Raw genomic sequence first — 8,726 nt, 5'->3', positions numbered from 1 at the left:
CCGTACCAAGACGGGGCGGAGGGGGGGGTGTGCGCCGCGAAAGCTGCTTACGTCATGAAACCCTAGCAGGAGGAAGGGAGTGCCGGCAAGGTCCAGGGGTGAGAGGCAAGCTGCGCGGTCAAACGAATGCCCCAAATTCACTAGGGTTTCTTGGCGGAGTGGATTCCAGTTCCACCCGCCAATTCTAAAACGAACCCTTGGAAGCTTTTTTTTTTTTTTTTTCTTTTCTTTTTTTTAAAGACCAGACCATTTATTAAAGTGCGCACTCTGACTGGCGGCTGGGAGAAGACTGGAAGCCCCAACCTAGAGGAGGAAGGAGTGGGCGGAGGCAAAACTGGTTTCCAAAAAGCGGTAACTCTAAGGTGCACACCACTGTGGACACAGGAGACTGGGCGTGGGGTGGGGGGTGGGACTGGTTAAAATCACTGAAAATCAAAGGAATGAAACAGACCGTGACTATGAGAGGGGGCTGTGGGCTAAGATTCGGATCCCAACATTTAGGCCAGTGATCACCCCAGAACAAAATAAAATGGTGTCGTGTGTCCTGGGGGAGGGAATGAAAGCTTAAGGCGAGCAGAATGAAGTTTTAGCTCTGGGCACTCACGATTTGGCTCTGGAACCACATTTTCCCTTGGCAGTTCAACAACCCAAGTGGCTACTGTCACAGAAGAGTCCAATGTATGAGAATATCCGATTGTAGAGAATTGGAAGGGCAACAGGTCTCAAGGAAAAGTAACCGTAAGATGCAGGTTTCAGGGAAAAGCCACGGTTAGTACACGGACCTGCAAAAGCAAAGAAAGTTTTAAAGAATATTTGTAAAAGGTCAACCCAAAATAACTTAGAAGGTAGGAAAAATACACATTTAAGAAATATTGAAAATATGAGAAAGGTAGATTTAAGTCATGGAGAGTTTTGAGTACAAAGCTAATGGCTTCTCTTGTAAGGTAGTTGATAGTTGAATAGGTTAGTGACATAGTTAGAGCTGTGCTTGGGCAGCTTCATCAGAGACTGGTCCCAGGAGAACAGCTAGGAGACTCTTGCAGTATTCTAGGTGAGAGATACTGAATCAGGCAGTAACAATAAAAACAGAGCGGAGGGAATGAATAGAGAGAACTTGGCAACAGGTTGAATGTTAGGGCAAGAGAGCAGGTGTCACCAGTGGCTGCAGTTCTAAGCCCCAAGATAACTGGGGGGTTGGAAGTGCCATTAACAGAATTAGGGAATACTGGGGGAGGGACAGATCTGGGAGAGGAAATTTGGGGACTTACTGAGTTCATGGGACTGGTGGGACATCCAGGTGAAGATGTCCAGAAGATATCAGCTGTGCAGAAATTTGTTTATAGCACAGGCAGGAGGACTTGACAATGGTAGTGACTCTAGCTGCTGCTTAACAACAGGTACCTTCATGGCCAAGGATTTATATCTCCTATTCAACAAATCAGTTAAGGCAAGTCTCCCTAATAGCATTATGTATGGCTGCGGTGGGAGGAGGGGTACAAAAATAAATAAATAACATAGCGTTTTCCTCTTATCTAGGAATGAAATCCACAAAAGCATGATCTACAAAAGCAGGCTCATTAGTTTTCTATTGCTGTACAACAAATTACCACAAGTTGCTGGTCAAATTCAGTTTCTTGCTGTTGTAGGGCTGAAGTCCCCATTTCCTTGCTGGCGGTCAACCAAGGGCCACTCGCAACTCCTAGAGGCCACCCACACTCCTTGCCATGTGGTCCCCTCCATCTTCAAAGTCAGCGACAGAGAATTTCTCTCTTGTTGAATCCCTCTCACACTTTGACTCTTTCTTCAAAAATAGTCCAGTTCTTTTTAAAGGCTTATCTGATTAGGTCAGGCCCACCCCTGATAATCTCCCTATCTTAAAATTGTCTGACTTGGAACCTTAATTGTTGTTGTTGTTGTTGTGTGCCGTCCAGTCGATTCTGACTCATTGCGATCCTATAGGGACCCTTAATTAAATCTGCAACATTCCTTCACAGTTGCATCTAGATTAGTGTTTGATTGAATAACAGGGAGAAGGTGTGTGTATACCAGGGGCTGGGCTGGGTATCTTGTGTGGGCATCGTAGACTTCTGCCTACTGCAGCAAGTTACACTATAGAAGCATGTGAATCCACAAACGCTGAGTGATGGCACAGCAGAGGAATCATAAGTCTGGTGGGGTCAGGACAAGGTTCCTGAAACAGGTCTATTTGAATTTTGTTTTGAAAGAGCTGAAAGCAGGAATTGAAAAAGGAACTCAGGTAGCTTATATGACAGGGCAATGGCATGAGCAAGGACATAGAACTAAACCATGTTCTGGGGATGGTGAGATTAGCTTGGCTAATGGAGAGGTTCTTCTCTGGGAAATAATGAGACCTCTACTTGCAAAAGACAGAACAAGGAAGTTGATTAAATGCCCTCAGATGCAAGGATGAGGAATTTAGGCTTAATAGGCAGTGTGATGGTTAAGGTTATGTGTCAACTTGGCTAGGCCATGATTTTCAGTGGTTTGGCAGATATTATGTAATCATCCTCCATTTTGTAATCTGATGTGAGCGGCCAATCAGTTGAAAGGGGAGTTTCCTTGGGGGTGTGGCCTGAATCCAATATATATGGATGTTCTGGCAAAGCTTGCCCTCTGTGGATTCTGCATCTGACTCATCATCCTCTGACCTCTGGTTCTTGGGATGTGAGCCAGCAGCCTGCCATCTGACCTGCCGATTTTGGGTTCGTCAGCCCCTGCAACCACGTGAGTCAGGAGAAGCCTCCAACCTGATGTCTGACCCCACAGATTTGGAACTTGCCAGCCTTCACAACTGCATAAGCCATTTCCTTGCAATAATTCTCTCTCTCTTTTAAAATAGACATATATATATATACACATACACATATATATACACACACACCATCGCCTCATATGCATGCGAAAGCTAGACGATGCGTAAGGAAGACTGAAGAAGAATTGATGCCTTTGAATTGTGGTGCTGGCAAAGAATATTGAATATACCATGGACTGCCAAAAGAATGAACAAGTCTGTCCTGGAAGAGGTACAACCAGAATGCTCCTTGGAAGCAAGGATGGCGAGACTACATCTCACATACTTCGAGCATGTTATCAGGAGGGATCAGTCCCTGGAGAAGCACATCATGCTGGGTAAAGTAGAGGGCCAGCGAAAAAGAGGAAGACCCTCAACAAGATGGATTGACACAGTGGCTGCAACAATGGGCTCAAGCATGACGATTGTGAGGATGATGCAGGACCGAGCAGTGTTTCTTTCTGTTGTACATAGGGTCACTATGAGTCAGAACCGACTCAATGGCACCTAACAACAACAACATATACACACATATTAAGGCTTCAGTGGTTTTGCTCCTCTAGAGAACCCAGCCTAAGCTTTATAGGTCTTTGAGCATGAGATGTAAATGTCTGCAATACAGTGAAAGATGTGCATGTGTTTGAGTTTGTTGGGGTTGTCTGTGTTCTGAAACTCCCTTTCTCTTTCTTACTTGGATGACCCAATCACGAAAACTCAGGAGCATGAACCAAAGCAGTTTGGAAGCACCTTTATGGGGATAGCATTCCCTGACTGCAGAATGGAATTGCATCGCAGGAGCGCTGTGCCCCCACATTCCTCATCAGATGCAGGGATGTCATAGCAAGCAGGAATACAGAAGACTATTCTCCAGCATAGATGATTATCAGGCTAGAACATACTAACTCTAGCACAATTGGCCAAGCATTCTTTCTACCCCCTTCTCATCGTGACATCTTGAAGAAATAACCTTCTTCACAGCTAAGCACCCCCTTAAGAGCAGGGATCAAGAAAAGAGAGGTCCTTTTCTGTTTAAAGAAAAGGGTATTAGCAATGTATCTGTGCATTTTAACAGATCGTGGGAAACCCAGGGAACATAAGAAATTCCAAATTGTCTATAGACAAAGAGATGATAATTGTCATAAAATGGAGGGCTGTGAAATATGGGAAAATAGACTAAGGAAGTTGTGGAATTCTATTCATGAAGATTTCAAAATGCAGAGTAGATTCTGATTTTCTGGAACTATTTTGAGTTGGGAGGAGAGATTGAATAAACTATCATTTCCTGCCTTATGAGACTGTAAGTTTGTATTTCTGTTATCCAGTGAAGGCAAAGGAATTTTACTTTCCTGTAGTTTCCACTTCTATTGATAAAATTTAGTAGAAATGGCAACTGTAATGTTTAAGGTTGTGTGTCAACTTGGCTGGGCCATAATCCTCACTGGTTTGGCAGTTATGTAATGATGTAGTTTGACAGTTATGTAATGATGTAATCATTCTCCATGATAGAATCTTATGTTATCAGCCAATCAGTTTTAAATGAAGTTTCCTCTGGGGTGTGGCCTGCATCCGGATGTTCTGGCGAAGCACACTTCCTTGCTCTGGATCCTGCATTCGGCTTGCTATCTGACCTCTGGTTCTTGGGACTTGAGCCAGCAGCCTGCCATATTGCCTGCCGATCTTGGATCTGTCAGCCTCCGCAGCACATGAGCCAGCGGCCTGCTGTCTGACCTGCTGATCTTGGGTTTGTCAGTCCCTGCAGCTGTGTGAATCAGGAGAAGCCTACAGCCTGATGCCTGAACCATGGACTTGGGACTTGCCAACCTCTACAACTGCAAGAGCCATTTCCTTGAGATAAATCTCTCTCTGTCTCTCTCTCTCTATATATATATTTGTGCAGTTAAGAGCTCAGCTGCTAACCAAAAGGTCAGTGGTTCGAATCCACCAGCCTCTCCTTGGAAACCCTATAGGGCAATTCTACTCTGTCCTTTAGGGTTGCTATGAGTTGAAGTTGACTCAACGGCAGTGGGTTTTGTTTGGTTTTATATATGTATATGTGTATGTGTATATGTGTATATGTATATGTATACACACACACATATATATACTCACACACACACTGGTTTTGCTTCTCTAGAGAACTCAGCCTAAGACAATTGGTAGTGAGAGTGGTTCTAGGGAAACAAAATTGTAAGGGTGAGTTTTCTAAATTGGTTCTCAGTCTGACTAGTTTTAAAGGCGCTGAAGACTATGCTTCAGTAGTAAAGAGGGTGCTGCTAATCCATGGCATGAGGTGGCAATATTAATACACAAAATACCACCACCAATAGATCAAGTATTGGTGAGAAGTGAGGCTCTGGGTGATTGTATGTTTGATATTTTTCTATAATTTTGTCAGAATGAGAAGTATAGGGAAGCTAGTTGGTTGGTCCTACTTTCACTAGACAAAGTGGTGAAAGAAAGAGATGAGCTCAGGGCTTCAGAGTCACAGCTCAAGCATCACATGAAAGACTGCAAAGTTGCCACTTTTGCTGGGAAAGAAAGCCTTATTACTTGTAGTAAGAGAGCTGGAGTCTTATTGTAAGAGTGGCTGATTTACAACATCCATCGAATTCTCAACCTCGAATGGTGTCTGAAGTTAAAGTGAGGGCACTGGCTGGGAAGAAATAGGACTCTGAAACTTGGGCTGGGGACATATGGGCAGATAATCAGGAAGCTGAGGACACTGAGGCCCTAAATTCTGTTGACTCACTCCTGCCAAAAACAGCCATCTTACTCCCATCTGAAGAGATCACTCCATTTTTTTCTACTAAGCCACCCTCACCAGTAAAACCATTATTCCTTCGACCCCCATCTGATGGGATTAACCCAGCTGTGTCTAAAGAGTCTTTGTCTAAGATATCACCTGAGGCAGCATGTGAGTCATCACCTGGGACTGTGTCTGAGTCATTGCCTGGGTCATCGCCTGGGGTAGATGCCTTATAAGACATTGCTGAATGTTCCCAGGACCCAGCCCCACCATGCATTCTTGCTTCTAGACCTAGAAATAGACTTAAATCACAGAGAGCCCCAAAAGGTGAAGTACAAAGTGTGACCCAGGAGGAGGTACACTACACTACAAAAGAACTGCTTGACTTTTCTAATATGTACAAACAAAAACCTGGGGAATATGTGTGGAAATGGCTATTAAGGTTGTGGGATAATGGTGAAAGGAACATAAAGTTGGATCAGTCTGAGTTTATTGATATGGGCTTGCTCAGCACAGATTCTTCATTCAATATTTCAGCTAGAGAAGTTAGGAAAGGATCTAATAGTTTATTTGGTTTGTTCGCTGAAGCATGGATTACACAGTGGCCTACACTAAATCAAGTTGAAGTACCAGACCTGCCTTGGTATACTATAGAAGAAGGTATCCAAAGTCTTAGGGATATTGGCATGCTAGAGTGGATTTATCAGTTTAGACCCACAGACCCACACATGGAGTGCGCACAGGACACACCTTTTACCACAGTACCACAGCCCCTCAGTCAATTCCCAGACTTGAGCCAGCTTACAGACCCACAACCCCTTGAATGAAGGGGAGGCTGGGTCCTCTTGAGAAAGGACCCCAGTACACTGCCAAATATTTATACTGTTAGTCTGTTGATGTTTCTCCCAGTCTTCCCTAAAGGGATCTACGGCCTTTTATAAGAGTGACTGTTTGTTGGGAAAAGGAAATAATCAAACTTTTGGGGGATTACTGGATACGGGCTCTGAACTGACACTAATTCTGGAGATGGAAAACATCACTGTGGTTCACCAGTCAGAGTCGGGGTATATGGAGGTCAGGTTATTAACGGAGTCTTAGTTAGGGTTTGGCTCACAATAGGTCCAGTGAGTCCCCGAACCCATCCTGTAGTGATTTCCCCAGTTCCAGAATGCATAATTGGAATAGATATACTCAGCAACTGGCAGAACCCCCACATTGGATCCCTGAGAAATAGAGTAAGGGCTATTATGGTAGGAAAAGCCAAGTGGAAGCCATTGGAACTGCCCCTACCTAGGAAAATAGTAAACCAAAAGCAGTACTGCATTCCTGGAGGGGTTGCAGAGATTACTGCCATCAAGACTTGAAGGATGCAGGGGTGATGATTCCTGCCACATCCCATTCAACTCACTTATTTGGCCTGTGCAAAAAACAGATGGATCTTGGTGAATGACAGTAGATTATTGAAAACTTAACCAGGTGGTGACTCCAATTGCAGCTGCTGTTCCAGATGTAATTTCACTGCTTGAGCAAATTAATACATCTCCTGGCACCTGATATGCAGCTGTTGATCTGGCTAATGCCTTTTTCTCCATACCTGTTTCAAAGGACCACCAGAAGCAGTTTGCCTTCAGCTGGCAAGGCCAACAATACACCTTCACTTTCCTACCTCAGAAGTATATCAACTCTCCAGCCCTATGTCATAATTTAGTCCGCAGGGACCTTGATCACCTTTCCCATCCACAAGATGTCACACTGATCCATTACATTGATGACATTATGCTGATTGGATCTAGTAAGGAAGAAGTGTCAATGACTCTCAACTTATTCATAAAACATTTGCATTGTAGAGGGTGGGAAATTAATCCCACAAAAATTCAGGCACCTTCCACCTCAGTGAAATTTCTAGGAGTCCAGTGGTGTGGGGTATGTCAAGGTATACTTTCTAAAGTGAAGGATAAGTTATTGCATCTGGCCCTTCCCACAACTAAAAAGGAGGCACAATACTTGGTGGGCCTCTTTGGATTTTGGAGGCAACATATCCCTCATTTGGGTGTGCTAGTGTGGCCTATTTATTAAGTGACTTGAAAAGCTGCTAGTCACTTTTTTTTGAGTGGGGCCAAGAACAAGAGAAGGCTCTGCAATAGGTTCAGGATGCTGTGCAAGTGGCTCTGTCACTTGGGCCATATGATCCCTTAGGACGTCTCTTAGTAGTACCATGCCCTGTGATTAAAGTCAATGGAAAACTGCAGCAACCCAATTCTGACATGACTGCTAATGGCCCAGACTCTTCAGGAATGAAAGTTTGGGTCACTCCACCAGGAGAAGAACCATGACCAGCTGAGGTGCTTGCTGAGGGCAAAGGGAATACAGAATGGGTGGTGGAAGAAGGTAGTTTTAAATACCAGTTACGACCACGTGACCCATTGCAGAAATGAGGACTGTAATTGTTATGAGTATTTCTTCTTTGTATGTGTGCATCAAATATTTTTGTTTTCTTCACTTATAAAATGTAAGATGTAAATGGGGCTAGTGCATTTTCAGTTGTACATGTGTTAGTTGTATCATGTTAGGCACAAGTATGACTGTAATTGTCTTTATTTAGAGATTTTGCATGGTTTAAGGATATGTGTACAGGTACCAAGTTGACAAGGGGTGAACTGTGATCAATAAGGTTGTGTATCAACTTGGTTGGGCCATGATCCTCAGTGGTTTGGCGGTTATGTAATGATGAAGTTTGGCAGTTATGTAATGATATAATTTGGCAGTTATATAATAATGTAGTTGTCTTCCATGATATGATCAACCAATTAGTTTTAAGGGGAGTTTCCTCAGGGGTGTGTCCTGCATCCAATATATATAATATATATAAGGACATTCTGGCAAAGCTTCCTTGCTTGCTCTGGATACTGCATCCAGCTCATCATCACCTGACCTCTGGTTCTTGGGACTCGAGCCAACGGCCTGCCGTATTGCCTGCTGATGTTGGGATTCATCAGCCTCCACAGCCTGTGAGGCAGTGGCCTGCCATGTTACGTACAGATCTTGGGTTCGTCAGCCCCTGCAGCTTTGTGAGTCAGGAGAAGCCTCCAGCCTGACGCCTGACCCATGGACTTGGAACTTGCCAGCATCTACAACTGCGTGAACCATTTCCTTGAGATAAATCTCTCT

This window comes from Trichechus manatus, unplaced genomic scaffold (assembly GCF_000243295.1).
Source record: "Trichechus manatus latirostris isolate Lorelei unplaced genomic scaffold, TriManLat1.0 scaffold00068, whole genome shotgun sequence".
Lineage (NCBI taxonomy): Eukaryota > Metazoa > Chordata > Mammalia > Sirenia > Trichechidae > Trichechus > Trichechus manatus.
This window is presented reverse-complemented; position numbering follows the sequence as displayed.